This window comes from Phacochoerus africanus, chromosome 1 (assembly GCF_016906955.1).
Source record: "Phacochoerus africanus isolate WHEZ1 chromosome 1, ROS_Pafr_v1, whole genome shotgun sequence".
NCBI lineage: Eukaryota > Metazoa > Chordata > Mammalia > Artiodactyla > Suidae > Phacochoerus > Phacochoerus africanus.
The window spans coordinates 90,150,708-90,167,707 of NC_062544.1; positions in this window are offsets into that span (position 1 = coordinate 90,150,708).

Consider the following 17,000-nt stretch of genomic DNA (forward strand, 5'->3'; position numbering starts at 1 on the left):
TGCAGAAGTTCCTGGGCTAGGGATCAAACCCATGACATAGTGGCAACAACATCAGATCCTTAATCCACTTCACCTCCAGGGAACTCCTAGACTGAATGACTTGTGAAATTTTATGTGATCCAAGTTATTCTATAAGCTCATTCGCTTTTACTTCAAATCAGTTCCTTTTCGATCATGTATGCTGTTTTCAAAGTTGTAATCTTCATCTCAGGATCAATAGATTAATCCTTGAATTCTATAACTGAGCAATGATTCGCCTCCATTAATATCTCCTTTCTAGTACACTTTCTATAGGCACGGCTTTTGGCCCGTCACATATACTCCTTCCTGTCCTTGACATTTAGCTATAATTCTGAATTGTTGAAAGAATATCCTAGAAGGTGTTGTATTTCTTATATCACTTAGCCCAATTCACTTTTTTTAAAATAGCTTTTTCCCAAGTCCACGCCCAGTCCTTTACTGAATTCCTTCCCACTATTTCCTACAGGTACAAAGTCATTACTTTACCATTCAAAGATCTCCAAACTCTCTTCTCCTTTCTTTTTTTGTTCACTTCATCCATTTCACTTGAAGAAAACAAAATTGCCCAAGTACACCAACCTTCCTAACTGTTAACAAAAACCCAATGAAACTCAGAGCTAAAGCAAAAGAGTGAGTACCAATGTCCTTTCAATGTCATTTGGAGGCATTGCTTAAAGGGTACACCCCAGGATTATTTAAAAGCATATACTTTGTTCAGCTTACTGTTAAACAAAGACCTAAATGTAATGAAGTCACAAGTTGACACACAGATTTTTGTCCAATAGAGAAGATAACCCAATAGTACAGTTTACTGCCTTAAAGAACATTACCTAGTTTTGTCTCTAACCCAGGAATCATATCCTAACTTTCCTTTATTAAATTTCTAAGGACATCTATCTCCTCGAATGCTCTTGGAACCAGCCACACCATCACTCTGGTTTCCTCATTATTTAATGAGACGAACAATATCTTTGACATGTGTTAATTTTAAATTCAAAACAGCTATGCTTTTTAACATTTTGAAAAGTGTCCTTTAATTCTAATCTCTTCTTGAAATCTTTTCTCATTCTTCTTACCATTCCTATCAGAAATGTCTTCCACTTATCTGAGCTTATCAGAATCCTACCTCTCCTTCAAGTTTTTGTTCTGGTCTCATTTCCTAGCAAGGACCTTATCTTCCTTTAAACTGATCAGGCTTTATAACCTGGATTACTTTTGCTTCCCTGTGATTTAATTTATTTTTAAATGTTTATTTTGTTTTCTTGACTCCAGGAGAGCCCAGGCAACACGCTGTTGAATTTCAATCACAATAAAATCGATTTAAAGTATGTTAAACCCTGATACTTATATATACACCAAAAAAAAAAAAAAAGACTGTTGATAGAACTTTTGAAAGACATAATAATTGTTACCTTGGTATCTCATAGAATAATGCAGAGTATGAAAAAAGAAAAAAAGTTGAACAAGGAGAAATTCAACATTAAAAATGTGTTAATTAACACCTTTACTACTTTCCTAAGCCAGCTGAGACAAGATCTGGGAAACACTTTAAATAAATAAAATCTTTGCAAAGTGAAAAAGGATCAGCACAGATAGAAAGAAGGTGTCAGATACAGTTGCAGAAGCAGCCTTTTGTGAGAAATTCACTTTTAGAGAATCACTTGTAAATTTATGTAATAACAAAAGTACTGTCATCTCAGGAGAAGTACTGCAGTGGTTTCCAAATGTGGGAGGGTGCTGCTTCCTTGCACTCACTTGCCTATGGGTCAAGGTATGTATTTGTTTAATATGTTCTTCCTTAGTACCTAAATAATAGGACAGCTCCTCTTGGGCACAAAATAATGAGAAAATTCAATTCTGAGCTTCAATTATATTTTTATTAATTTTTTTATTATTAGCTGGTTGTTTCACTGGGTAATATGATTTAAAGACACTACCAAAATAATATTGAAAGAGGCTGAAATTCTATACTTTTTCAATAGTATGATCTTTTAATAAGGATAGTTATAAAGAAATTTTACAAGATACAATTCTATGGCTGTCCACTCTGAAACTCTTAACTGTTTTCTTTAGTAAAAAATAGTGGGAGTTCCCATTGTGGCTCAGCCAGTTATAAACTTGACTAGTATCCATGAGGGCAAGGGTTCCATCCCTGGCCTCGTTCAGAGGGTTTAAGGATCCATCATTGCCATGAGCTGTGGTGTAGGTCACAGACGCTGCTCAGATCTGGCATTGCTGTGGCTGCGGTGTAGGCTGGCAGCTACAGTTCTGATTCAGTCTCTAGCCTGGGAACTCCCATATGCCACTAGTGTTGCAGTAAAAAAAAAAAAAAAAAAAAGGCAAAAAAAAACCAGTGTATTCAAGGGACGTAAACATTATTTCCTTCTAATTCAATAACCTAAATCATATAGCATAGCATAATATGAAATTTTTTTCTTTTGCAGTGAGCCATAGTTCTAGATGCTGTTGATTTCTGAAATAAGATCCTATATTGAAAATCTCTTAAGGTTTCAGGATTTCCATTTGAAAGAGGCATGATACAGAATAAGGCTGTAGCAGCTTCTAAAATCACATAAAAATTCACACTTCAAGCATAATTAGCATGAAATTTTATGTATTTAGTTTGAAGAATGCTGCAAAATAATTCCTTATTCAAGGAAAATTTGAAATTCTATGCTTTTTAAGTTAATCTAGAAAGAAAGAAGATATCCTTACTTTTAGCCCTTTAACCAAGTTTCTTGTTCTGGAAAATTCCTGGATGGCTAGGCTTATGGGTAGATGAAGAGCAATATTAATGGACCAGGAAGCTTGTGTGTCTTTCCTCCAGACAATGTCTCATCATTGAAGCTTTGTTCTCTCATTTCCCACTCCATCTCCCTAGACCACCACCTGATAATGTTACTCTCAGAAACCTTCAACAGCAACTCATTGGTTCCTGAAGAACATTCAATTTTCTTATCCTATTATTCAAGACCTTCACCATCCGATACCAAACTACCTCTCCTACGGTGGGGGAGGTCTATAGCATATACCCCATTACTTACATTTCTTCACATTTTATATCTTGTGAAGAAATATAAGTATCTTCTTTTCTCTCCTTGACACATCGTATGCCAACCATCTCTGCTTTTTCTTCTGTTACTAAACTCAGGTTTGCCTGCTCGCCACTCAAAAGCCAATAATTTGAGAGGAAAGTGTCAGCTGGAAGGAAATGTGTTTTAATCAAAAAAGCTCACAATCTGGGGAGAAGGCAGCCTCATGTCCAGAGACCAACGCTGAAGATTCTGCTCAGCCATGACAATTTCTAAAGGAGAAGAGGCAGGGGAGACTCTCAGTGAATCATAGAGGCAGGAGGCTCGGTTCTGCATCCTCCATTGAATATAGACTGACTGACTCTCTTCAGATATTATCTTGCCTATGTGAACTGCCTGTAAGATTCCTTAGGGAGCTATTGGGAGTAGAAAGCTAATCATTCTTTAGCTACTTAATTCTTCATGCTTACTTCTTTTTATCTAGGAAAAGAATAGACAGAATAGACAGGTTAGACAACACACCTCTCTTATTCAGGAGAGCAGAAGTCAAGAGTTAGGTTTAATTGCTTACTGATCTCATTCCTATAATTAAGTTATTTTAAGGTTCGAGGGGACAGAAATTGGCAAACAGGAAAGGGGCAAAAGAGCTGCTTTCACTTCTTGGCTCTACTCATATACACCACATCATCCTTGAAACCAGTCCTAACCACCACAACTCAAAGTTATTTCTTTTTCTAAATTCCTATATCTTTTTGTTTGGTATTATCTCATTTTATTAATCCTAGATACCCATGTGTATTTTCTCCCTCACATGATGAAAAATGCAGCAACCCATATTTTATATATTGTTCTCTCTCCCATAGCATAATAGACTTTCAATAATTATTTGCTGAGTGAATGAACTTTAAAGAAACAGTAATAATGTTCTGTGCTGATTTTATTCAATTTTCAGGACTTAGGTTGATCATTTAACAATTTTTATGTTTCCCTACATCTCCTAGTCAGACAATACAGACACCTTTTAATGAACCAAATTGACCACAAGGTTGACAAGCTTACAAAATTCTAGCTAATTTGAACCAACCTCTTGATTTGACCTGAGCATAGCTCTCTGAAACTATGGTGCCAAATCTTAAGACACCAAGTTTCTCTTCCAAGAAAATGGTTTAACAGTTTTAATCTCAGCCAATTTCAGTTACCTCAACAGTCTTTGGGGAAATCTGAGGTCAGAGCCTCTGGGCAGGCTGGGTTCAAGATGTTCGTGCAGGATATTTGCTGATATGTTCTCTGTAGGGCCCCTTTAGGAACACGGCAGGAAGGAGGGCTGGGCTGTGGGAGAAGTTGGGCTGCAGTCCAATCATGGCTAAGTCCTGATCCCATGGGGAGTTGTGGGGCTGGGATGGCCCTGTTCATGCCTGAAGGGACCCAGACCATTTATACCCCTGAACTGATGGGTCACGGATGTGGCCTGCCCTGTGAAATGGGCATCTTTGGGCAAGATGGTGTTCTTCAATGGAAGCAATTCTCAAAGGGGCTGAGGAGATTGCTCAGCAGACAACCTATGCAGCAGAAGGAATAAATTCTTCAGCTCTGAAAGAGAGATTCTAGTAAGTGCATTCCAGTATCCACAGCTAAGTCTTAATACCAATACATCTAATGTCCTTTCCATTAAGCACTAGAGTTTGGTTTGGTTGGTTGAACATACTTTAATTCTATATGGCAAATAACTGTTTTGCTCCCATATTTCTAGTATATTATTTCTGTCTGAATTCCTCATACAAGTCCGAAACATGTATTACGGTGCTTTCTGCTAACCCCAGTGTTTGTGTGTGTGTGTGTGTGTGTGTGCGTGTGTGTGTTTTGGCCATGCAGTGACCCAAACAACTGAAATGACAATGCCAAATCCTTAGCCCACTAAGCCACCAGGGAACTCCCCCAGCAGTTTTGATTCTCAAAACAAATTAAACGTGTGTTTGTATCTCTTCCTTTGTTCTAATGGTCATATTGCAACAAAAATGATAAGTGGAAAGTTTTATATTTAGAAAATTATGAGAAAGAAGGGGAAATATGTCTAGAGTCATACGTAGGAAACTTCTTTTTATAATACTTAGGAACATATCTAAGGCAATATTTTATAATATAAAGCATTCTAAAGAGTCAGAAAATACCTGGGAAATTTGGACAAACAAGATAGTTTACGGTCCTGAGTGGATTTATTTGTCCCTTGGGAGTAGTTGGTGTCTTTGCTTTAAAGGTTATAAAGGGCTTTAACATCCATTATTTTGTCATTTTATCAATGATTCTGCAAAATAGCCTAAGATTATAATTTTAAATTTTATATATTTTAAAATCTCTAATTTTAAAGGTGCAAGGTATGACCCAGAGAGACTAAGTGATCTTTTTCAACATTACACTGCTAAGCGAGGAGAAGAGTGAATACTTTGTCTTGCTATTCTAAGTATCCAGACACGTCTAACATCACACCAGCATCTGTCAACCATGACACTGCCATTCACTGTGAGACCATCACAAGTCATCTGTTACTGGAAAGAACATGTGAAGCTTGCAAATGATTGACTTTTGTATATAAAGCGGGCTTGTCTGCATCAAAAAAAAAAAAATCAATCTCTTGCTCGTTTGTGTTCAGAAATGCTTTCTCCAGTAGAAGGAAATGGATGCAGTGGGAAGAAGAAAGTTCTGGGCTTTGATAAGCCTAAAGGAGTGTCTGGAATATGAATGTCATTTATCAAGTGAGACTTGGTGGCACATTGTACTGCATTACTGTGCCTCTAAGATCTGTGACTGTGTTTCCCCCTTTACATTTGCCTCTATAGACAGCTTCTGAATTTTGGCTTTACCTCTGGAACGCTTTTCCTTTTTTTGTCCTTTTAGGGCCAAACCCGCGGCATAAGGAGGTTCCCAGGCTAGGGGTTGAATCAGAGCTATAGCTGCGGCCTACACCACAACCACAGCAATGTGGGATCCGAGCTGCATCTGTGACCTGCACCACAGCTCACAGCAATGCCGGATCCTTAAGCCACTGAGCAAGACCAGGAATCGAGCCTGCATCCTCATGAATGCTAGTCAGATTCATTTCCACTGAGCCACAACGGGAACTCAATAGAACTCTTTCAAGATAGAGTTAAGCACATGCTAATTCCCTAAAACTACTTATTAGCCACTTATACAATTTTTACTAACCAAAGTTAGTAAAGCCCAGGGTCTCCTCTCCTCCATCTACCACACCTAGTTGCTTCTCTTCTTTTGCACCCAATTCTCTGGCATGACAGCATTTCATCAGTAAAAAGTTTACAAAGCAAGTGTAGAGGACTAAACTCAGAACAACGATGAGAATATTTACCTATTGGCAGTTGCAGAATTGCACTCACATATCAAAGACCAGCATTTTAACTACATGACAGATGGCCAGAAATCAGAGCAGACTGGCAGTGCAATCACCCACCCAAAGCACCGTAACATTACTAAAAATACATTGGTCATACTTGGGACACAATAGGGCTTTTAAGGAACAATAAGATGATAAAGGAAAATCAATGTCTAGCCAACAAACATCAGTTAGCCACAATAAACAACAGAACTTAGCAGCATATATTAGGGCAATAAATCATTCTTCTTTCATCAGGGGATACACAATTCTTGCTTACATAAAACTGAAAATAAGTCATGTAGGACACATTATGTTGCTAAAAGGGGATAAATCTGATTAAAAAAAAAAAAACTTATGCCAAAACACAGTCAAATGCATCTGCTCCTTTTAAGAGGAGTCATCTAGAAGAGCTACTGAATTCAGTTTAGGTGCTCAGTTCTCAAAAGCCATAATTTGAGAGGCACAGAAGGGAGGAAAAGTGCTTTAATCAGAAAAGCTGGCAAAGCTGGCAATCTGGGGAGAAGGTGGATTCGTGTCCAGAGACCAACTCTGAAGATTCTGCTCAGCCATGAGGTTTTTTGTTTTTTGTTTTTTGTTTTTTGTTTTTTTTAGGGCCACACTTGCGGCATATGGAGGTTAGCAGGCTAGGGGTCAGATTGGAGCTGTAGCCACCAGTTCAGCCACAGCCACAGCAACTCGGGATCCGAGCCATGTCTGTGACTTATATCACAGCTCACGGAAACACCGGGTCCTTAACCCACTGAGCGAGGCCAGGGATTGAACGACATCCTCATGGATACTAGTAGGGTTTGTTAACCACTGAGCCACAACAAGAACTCCAGCCAGGAGTTCCCGTCGTGGCGCAGTGGTTAACGAATCCGACTAGGAACCATGAGGTTGCGGGTTCGGTCCCTGCCCTTGCTCAGTGGGTTAAGGATCCGGCGTTGCCGTGAGCTGTGGTGTAGGTCGCAGACTCGGCTCGGATCCCGCGTTGCTGTGGCTCTGGCGTAGGCCGGTGGCTACAGCTCCGATTCAACCCCTAGCCTGGGAACCTCCATATGCCACGGGAGCGGCCCAAAGAAATGGCAAAAAGCCAAAAAGTAAAAAAAAAAAAAAAACTCCAGCCAGAATTTTTAAAGGGAAAAATAGAAAGAAGAATCTCAGTGAATCATGGAGGCAGGAGGTTGGGTTCTGCATCATCCTCCACTGTGAGCAGATTGGCTCACTCTCTTCAGATGTTATCTTGCCTGCATGATCTGCCTGCAGAATTCCTTAGAGGGGCTGTTAGGGGTTGGGAGCTAATCATTCCTCTTTTTTTTTTTTTGGTCCATTGTTTTATGTTTTTAAAAAATTTAAAAATTAAAGTGTAGTTGATTTACAATGTTGTTCCCATTTCTGCTGTATAGCAAAGTGACTCAGTTATACATCTATATATTATTTTTCATATTCTTTTCCATTATGGTCTATCCCAGGGGATTGGATTTAGTTCCCTGTGCTATACAGTAGGACCTTGTAATTTATCCATTCTCAAGGTAGTAGTTTGCATCTACTAACCCCAGACTCCCAGTCCATCTCACTTCCCCTGCCCCTTTGGCTACCACAAGTCTGTTCTCTATGTCTGTGAGTCTGTTTCTGTTTAGTTGATAGTTACTCGGCCATAAAAAAAGAATGAAATAATATCATTCACAGCAACATGGATGCAACTAAAGATTATCATAACAAGTGAAGTAAGTCAGAAAGAGAAAAAAAATACCATATGACATCACTTATATGTGGAGCTAATTATTCCTTAACTGTTTAATTCTTCATGCCTACTTTTTATCTAGGAAAAGAATTGACAGGCTAGACAAGGCATGGTGTACATTCAGGAGAGTATAAATCAGGAGTTAGGTCAAATTGCCTCGTGATCTCAATCCTGAAATTAGGTTCTTCTGAGGTTAGATGGGGACAGAAATGGGAAAACAGGAAAGGGGCAAAAGCTGCTTTCAGAAGACTATACAATGACTCTAATTTAGTGAAACATTTCAAAAGCTACACATAAAAATGAATCTCCCCTGTGGATGAATGGATAAAGAAGATATGAGGAGCTCCTGTCATGGCTCAGTGGAAATGAATCTGACTAGTATCCATGAGGATGCAGGTTCGATCCCTGGCCTCTCTCAGTGGGTTAAGGATCCAGTATTGCTGTGAGCTGTTGTGTAGGTTGAAGATGCTGCTCGGATCTGGTGTTGCTGTGGCTGTGGCGTAGGCCAGCAGCTACAGATCCAATTGAACCCCAAGCCTGGAAACCTCCATATGCCATGTGTGCACCCCTAAAAAGAAAGAAAGAAAGAAAGAAAGAAAGAAAGAAAGAAAGAAAGAAAGAAAGAAAGAAAGAAAGAAAGAAAGAAAAGCAAAGAAAGAGAGAGAAAAAGAAAGAGAGAGAGAAAGAAAGAAAAGCAAAGAAAGAGAGAGAAAAAGAAAGAGAGAAAGAAAGAAAAGCAAAGAAAAGAAAATATGGTATAGATACATATGTATACTACACTTATATACAATAGAATGTTATTCAGCCATAAAAAGAAAGAAATCTTGCCATTTGTGACAACATGGATGTGCCTTCAAGGAAATGGTAAGTGAAATGTCAGACAAAGATAAATATTTTAATCTCCCTTATATGTGGAATCTGAAAACAACAACAACAAAATAAAAAAGCAAACTCACAGAAACAGAATAGATTAGTGGTTGAAAGGGGCAGGGGAAATTGGCTGGTGAAATGGGTGAAGGTTGTTAAAAAGTTCAAACTTCTGCTTTTAAAATAAGTAAGTCCTGGGAACAGCATGGCGACTATAGCTGATACTGTGCTATATATTTGAACGTTGTTAGGAGAGTAGATCTTCAAAGTGCTCATCACAAGAAAAAAAAATTGTAACTGTGTGGTGATGGATGTTAACTGAACTTACTGTGGTGATCATTCCTCAGTAGCTACTTATATTGAATCATTATGCTGTACATCTGAAACTAATACATGCTTTAACATATATGTCAATTGTACCTAAATAAAAAGGAATGAGTTTCCCCTTTGCAGTCTTCTCTAGGGCAGTGATACCTGCCACAGAGCTTTGGCCCAGAACTTTTTCTACCTTCTTGTGACTGTGTTCAAAGCAAATGACAGTAACTGCCCATTACTGAGGTCTTACAAGATGCCATGAGTTATACAAATAATTTTACATGTTTTGCCTAACATTTATCCTTCACAACAGCTGCATGAGGTGTTCCAGATGGTCCAAACTGAGGCTCCTGGCGATTACAAAACTCAAAATGCCAGGTGGTCCCAAGTCACAGGCCTGGCACTCAGAAAAGCTAGTATTCGACCTTTCTCCTTCCAAAGCACTTCACTGTGCAGTCACATGGATCACATCACGAAGTCAATCAAATTCATGACTTTGCACATTGTAAGAGTTTTGCAAACTCCTATGGAGGGCGGAGGATTTTCCATGCTCCACTCCAAGGATGCCAAAATGTAAAAGATAAGCCACCAGAAAATGAGACATGGGCCTTCAAGGGGCTTATGAGCAGGTGAGGTTGGTCTCGATTTGGTCTTGGCTTTTGCCAAGAGATAAATGCACCTGTAATGGATAAAGCTTTGCCACCGCTGAAGATTATTCTTAAATGAGGGGATGGGAAGGTGGCGGATGGCAGGCAATATTCAGAAGACAGAACATCGGGCATCAGTCACAAGCTGTGCTGAGGAGTGACACCCGTGTCACAATCATGGGAGTCACTCTCAGAGTCCATACTTTAAGGAGGATGACATTCAGTTGCAGTTCTCTTAGGTCTGTAAAAGTCCTTGTGGTCTCTACTTTTACTTTGTGACCATGACTTTGGAAGCACTTTGGAGTTCATAAATGCATTCTTTATTAAGTGAATCCATAAATCGCCTACAAAACCAAATTTCCTTACCATTTTATTTACTTTGAGTACCAGCTCAAATCTGCACTCACTTCTTCAAGTTATATTTCCTCTTAGCTGATTTTTTATTGTAGAATATTAAGTGCTTATTAAGTGCTACACCAAAAGGGAATAATAACACACTATCAATTTGATAGAAGTTGTAAAATTATATAAGCTATTGTTATACTTCCTTTTCAAATACAGTGTGAGAAAAATATAAACTGATTTTAACATAATAAGTTTACTGATTTAGCAATTACTTAAAAATTTGCAACATTTACTTTTTTAAGGCAATTTTTAAAAAACTTTCTATATTTTCTAAATTTTTTACAGTTTTTATGTAGTCATCTTTTCTGGTTATTTTTCTTTTCATTTTTTAAAGTTTTACTGAAGTGTAGTTGATGTACAAGGTTGCAATGTCATGATAATTTCTGCTATACAACAAAGTGATTCAGCTAAACATGTACACACACGCACTCTTGTCACATTCCTTTTTTTTTTTTTGTCTTTTTAGGGCCATACCCATGGCATATGGAGGTTCCCAGGTCTAATTGAAGCTAGAGCAGCCGGCCTACACCAGAGCCACAGCAACGCCAGAGCTGAGCTGCATCTGTGACCTACACCACAGCTCACGGCAATGCCAGATGCTTAATCCACTGAGCAAGGCCAGGGATCAAACCCACAACCTCATGGTTCCTAGTCAGATTCATTTCCACTGTGCCATGATGGGAACTCCTCTTTTCACATTCTTTTTCCACATAGATTATCACAGAATATTGGGTAGAGTTACCTGTGCTATATAGCAAGTCTCAGTTGTCCAGTCATTTCATATACTTCAGTGTTCATATGCCAATCCCAAACCCCCAGTCCATCCCTCCCCCTCTTCCCCACCTGTCCCCTTTGGCGACCTTCAATATGTTTTCAAAGTCTCTGAGTCTGTTTCTGTTCTGCAAATAAGTTCATTTGTATCCCTTTTTTTAAAATTACACATGTAAGTGATGTCATATGAACTTTTCATCTTTTACTTTTAATATTAGAGTCCAGGTGCATATGGAGCACATATCAAAGAATGACTAAAAACTGAAGAGAGTATAATTTAAGTTTATGGCTGCAACTTCTCACATCCTTAAGAAAGAGAAATCTTCCCTTTTCAGTAAACAAAAGCACTTTCTAGAATTGTTGGAGAAAATCACAAAATCTGTCTTTTTTGGAATTTGAAAAATTCCAGGAACTTATAATTTTTGTATGACTATAGATTTTTTTTTTGATGGCTTTGAGAATAATTGGGAGGTAAAAAAAAAAGTTTAGGCAAGTCAAAATAACTCCAATAATAAGTGATAGGCATATTTCGTTGTGCAATGTTTGTGGCTTTGTCTGAGATTTTTAAAATATAACAGTTCTCACAGCACAGTCAAGAGAAAGTTTTTCCCATTTTCATTTTAGAGTTTTTCCTACAGAGTCCACCTTTTCAGTAGGAGTCAGCACAGTCTCTATTGCTGAGAAATCAGTTGTATTAACTTCCCTCCTAATGTCACTTAAAATAAAAGTGAATATAAGTAAGCTATTATGGGTTACAGCAAGCTATTAAAACTTGGATAACAAAATTCTAAAGTTTAATCCTCTCAGTGTAGCCTTACAACAACTCCTTGCAAATTACTGAAATGCAGTATAATTCTAGAATGATAAGCACATTTCTTAAAGTGAGGCGGAAGGAGTTTCCATTGTGGCTCAGAGGGTTAAGAACCTAACAACCACGAGGATGTTGTTCCAAGGTTTGATCCCTGACTTCGTTCAGTGGGTTAAAGATCCAGCATTGCCCAAATCTGCAGCCTAGTTTGCAGATGCAGCTCAGATCTGGGATTGCTGTGGCTGTGGCCGGGGCCAGGATCTGCAGCTCTGATTCAACCCCTCACCTGGGAACTTCCGTATGCTGTAGGTGTGGCCCTTTAAAGAAAAAAAAAGTGAGGGGGAATTACAAAAAGAGAAAAAGTCAGATAATTCTATAGATTTTTAAAATAATATTTACATTTTGTAGTTTGTCAAGTATTTCCACATCTAACCCAATTTACAATGCCTTCCTAGAGAAGATACTTTATCCATTTTACAGATGATACTGAAATAAAAGTATGACTTGTCCAAATTTATGCAATTGTAAAATGGATCACTAACTGAAAGTTAAATAGGTAGAACAGAGCTGCTACAGTGACAGAAGAATTATTCAAACTAAAGACATTTAAATCTCTAGGCCCAAATAAATTATATTTTGGGCAACTAAATAACTTAAAAATTTTCATATAACCATTAGCTGTCATTTTAAGTATCTATGAAATTGAGACAGTATCTAAAGACTAGAATATTTAACAAATAGTTAACACCAAAGCCTGGGGAAGAATTTCCTCATTAATTATAATTTTCTTCCTTTATTTTCTATTCCTAGAAAATACTGAATTATGAAAAATTAAAGTCAATGAGTCAAGTTTTCAAAACTCCCAGGAACTTGAAAAAATTAAACTTCTTTTTAAGTAACCAGATAGTTCAGTTGAAATTTGCATTTTATCATAATAAGAACAAGGAAATGCAAATGAAACATCCCTTTACTTTGATAGTTCTTCTTCTTGTTATTTCATCCTAAATGAAGAAACACACATGGTAATTATAATTCAAATTAAATACTAGGTGGTGTTCTAAAGATCAGAGGGCTTATCTGTGAGGCAGAAAATATCAAATGACGGCAAATCATTGCATAGGTTTTATTTTTTTAATTCCTATTATCATCTTTGTAAAGCACTGTATCGGATTCATGTGTGATTCACCGACTCATGCAATTGGACAGGGAAAAAACGTTTCTTAGATAGACTGGCTCTGAACAGGAAATATAAATTCACATTGCCTACCTTCGGCTAATAGTGAAGGCTGGGTGAGGAAATTCTGCCTAGGAATTTAAGTGTGTAAAGTAAACCCTATATATTTTTTTTTATTTTATTTTCCCACTGTACAGCAAGGGGGTCAGGTTATCCTTACATGTATACATTACAATTACATTTTTCCCCCACCCTTTCTTCTGTTGCAACATGAGTACAAAGTTCTCAATGCTATTCAGCAGGATCTCCTTGTAAATCTATTCTAAGTTGTGTCTGATAAGCCCAAGCTCCCGATCCCTCCCACTCCCATCAGGCAGCCACAAGTCTCTTCTCCAAGTCCATGATTTTCTTTTCTAAGGAGATGTTCATTTGTGCTGGATATTAGATTCCAGTTATAAGTGATATCATATGGTATTTGTCTTTGTCTTTCTGGCTCATTTCACTCAGGATGAGATTCTCTAGTTCCATCCATGTTGCTGCAAATGTCATTATGTCATTCCTTTTTATGGCTGAGTAGTATTCCATTGTGTATATATACCACTTCCTCCGAATTCAATCCTCTGTTGATGGACATTTGGGTTGTTTCCATGTCCTGGCTATTGTGAATAGTGCTGCAATGAACATGCGGGTGCATGTGTCTCTCTTAAGTAGAGTTTTGTCCAGATAGATGCCCAAGAGTGGGATTGCGGGGTCATATGGAAGTTCTATGGATAGATTTCTAAGGTATCTCCAAACTGTTCTCCATAGTGGCTGTACCAGTTTACATTCCCACCAACAGTGCAGGAGGGTTCCCTTTTCTCCACAGCCTCTCCAGCACTTGTTGTTTGTGGATTTATTAATGACGGCCATTCTGACTGGTGTGAGGTGGTAATGTCATGGTAGTTTTGATTTGCATTTCTCTTATAACCAGCGATGTTGAGCATTTTTTCATGTGTTTGCTGGCCATCTGAGTATCTTCTTTGGAGAACAGTCTATTCAGGTCTTTTGCCCATTTTTCCATTGATTGATTGGCTTTTTTGCTGTTGGGTTGTATAAGTTGTTTCTATATTCTAGAGATTAAGCCCTTGTCAGTTGCATCATTTGAAACTGTTTTCTCCCATTCTGTAAGTTGTCTTTTTGTTTTCTTTTGGGTTTCCTTTGCTGTGCAAAAGCTTTTCAGTTTGATGAGGTCCCATGGGTTTATTTTTGCTCTCATTTCCATTGCTTTGGGAGACTGACCTGAGAAAATATTCCTGATGTTGATGCCAGAGAGTGTTTTGCCTATGTTTGCTTTTAGGAGTTTGATGGTGTCCTGTCGTATATTGAAGTCTTTCAGCCGTTTTGAGTTTATTTTTGTGCATGGTGTGAGGGTGTGTTCTAGTTTCATGCTTTGCATGCAGCTGTCCAGGTTTCCCAGCAGTGCTTGCTGAGTAGACTTTCGTTTTCCCCATTTGATGTTCTTGCCTCCCTTGTCAAAGATGAATTGACCCTAGGTGTCAGGGTTTTATTTCCGGGTTCTCTATTCTGTTCCATTGGTCTGTGTGTCTGTTTGATACCAGTACCACACTGTTTTGATGACTGTGGCTTTGTAGTATTTCTTGAAGTCTGGGAGAGTGATGCCTCCTGCTTGGTTTTTGTTCTCAGGATTGCTTTGGCGATTCTGGGTCTTTGGTTGTTCCATATAAATGTTTGGGATTGTTTGTTCTAGTTCTGTGAAAAATGTCCTGGGTAATTTGATAGGGATTGCATTGAATCTGTAGATTGCTTTGGGTAGTATGGCCATTTTTACAATATTGATTTTCCACAATCCAGGAACATGGAATATCTTTCCATTTCCTTACATCTTCTTTGATTTCTTTGATGAAAGTTTATAGTTCTCGGCATATAGGTCCTTCACCTCCTTGGTCAGGTGTATTCGAGGTATTGATTTTGTGAGGTGTAATTTTAAAAGGTCCAGTATTTTGGATTCCTTTTCTAATCTTTCATTGCTGGTATACAGAAATGCCACTGACTTCTGAATGTTAATCTTATATCCTGCTACTTTGCTGAATTTTGAATCAGTTCAAGGAGTTTTGGGGTGAGTCCTTAGGGTTTTCTATGTTAGTATCATGTCGTCTGCATACAGTGCCAGTTTGATCTCTTCTCTTCCTATATGGATGCCTTTATTTCTTTGGTTTGTCTAATTGCTGTGGCTAGGACTTCCAAAACGATGTTGAAGAGCAGTGGGTGAGAGTGGGCATCCCTGTCTTGTTCCAGATTGGAGTGAGAAGGCTTTCAGTTTTTCCCATTGAGGATTATATTTGCTGTGGGTTTCTCATCAATGGCTTTGATTATATCCAGGAATGTTCCCTCTATACCCACTTTGGCGAGGGTCTTGATCATGAAATGGATGTTGGACTTTGTCAAATGCTTTTTCTGCATCTTATTGAGATGATCATAGGATTTTTGACTTTTTTTTGTTAATGTGGTGTATGATGCTGATTGATTTGCGTATGTTGAAGCATCCTTGTGAACCTGGGAACCCCACCTGGTCATGGTGTATAATTTTTTTGATATGTTGTTGGATTCGGTTGGCTAAGATTTTGTTGAGAATTTTTGCATCTATATTCATCAATGATATTGGGCGATAGTTTTCTTTTTTGGTGGTATGTCTGTCTGGTTTTGGAATGAGGTGTGATGGTGGCATCATAGAATGTCTTTGGGAGTATTCCTTCTTCTTCACCTTTTGGAAGAGTTTAAGGAGGATGGGCACCAATTCCTCTTTATATGTTTGATAGAATTCGCCTGTGAAGCCATCTGGTCCTGGACTTTTATTTGTAGGGAGTGATTTATGACCTCTTCAATTTCATTTCTAGTGATCGGTCTGTTCAGTTGGTCTGTTTCTCCTTGATTCAGTTTTGGCAGGCTGTAAGATTCTAGAAAACTGTCCATTTTCTTCCAGATTGTCAACCTTGTTGCCGTAGAGTTGTTCATAGTATTCTCTTATGGGTTTTTTGTATTTCTGCTGTATCCGTTGTGATTTCTCCTTTTTCATTTCTAATTTTGGTTGTTTGGGTTCTTTCTCTCCTCTTTTTAGTGAGTCTGGCCAGGGGTTTGTCAATTTTGGTTTACCTTTTCAAAGAACCAGCTCTTGTTTTATTCATTTTCTCCATTGTTTTTTGAGTCTCTATTTGATTGATTTCTTCTTTGATCTTTATAATTTCCTTCCTTCTGCTGACTTTAGGCCTTTTTTGTTCTTCTTTTTTCTAATTCATTTAGGTGGAGGGTTAAGTTTCCATTTGGGATCTTTCTTCTGTTTTGAGAAAGGGCCTGTATTGCTATAAATTCCCTCTGAGCACTGCCTTCGCAGCATCCCATAGATTTTGGCGGTTGTGTCTTCATTATCATTGTTTCACAGGTAGTTTTTAATTTCCTCTTGATTTCCTCATGGACCCATTGGTTTTTTAGTAGCATGTTGTTAGTTTCCATGTGGTAGGTTTTTTCTCTTTCCTTTCCCATGGTTGAGTTCTAATTTCATGGCATTGTGGGTCAGAGAAGATACTTGAGATAATTTTGTCTCCTAAATTTATTGAGATTAGCTTGTGTCCCAATTGTGGTCGATGCTTGAGAATGTTCCATGAGCATTTGAGAAGAATGTGTATTCTGCTTTTTTTGGATTGTGTCCTGAAGCTATCAATGAAGTCTAACTTTCTATTGTTTCCTTTAGGCTCTCTGTTTGCTTTATTGGTTTTCTGTCTAGAGGATCTGTCCATTGATGTGAGGGGGGTATTAAGGTCTCCTACTCTGATG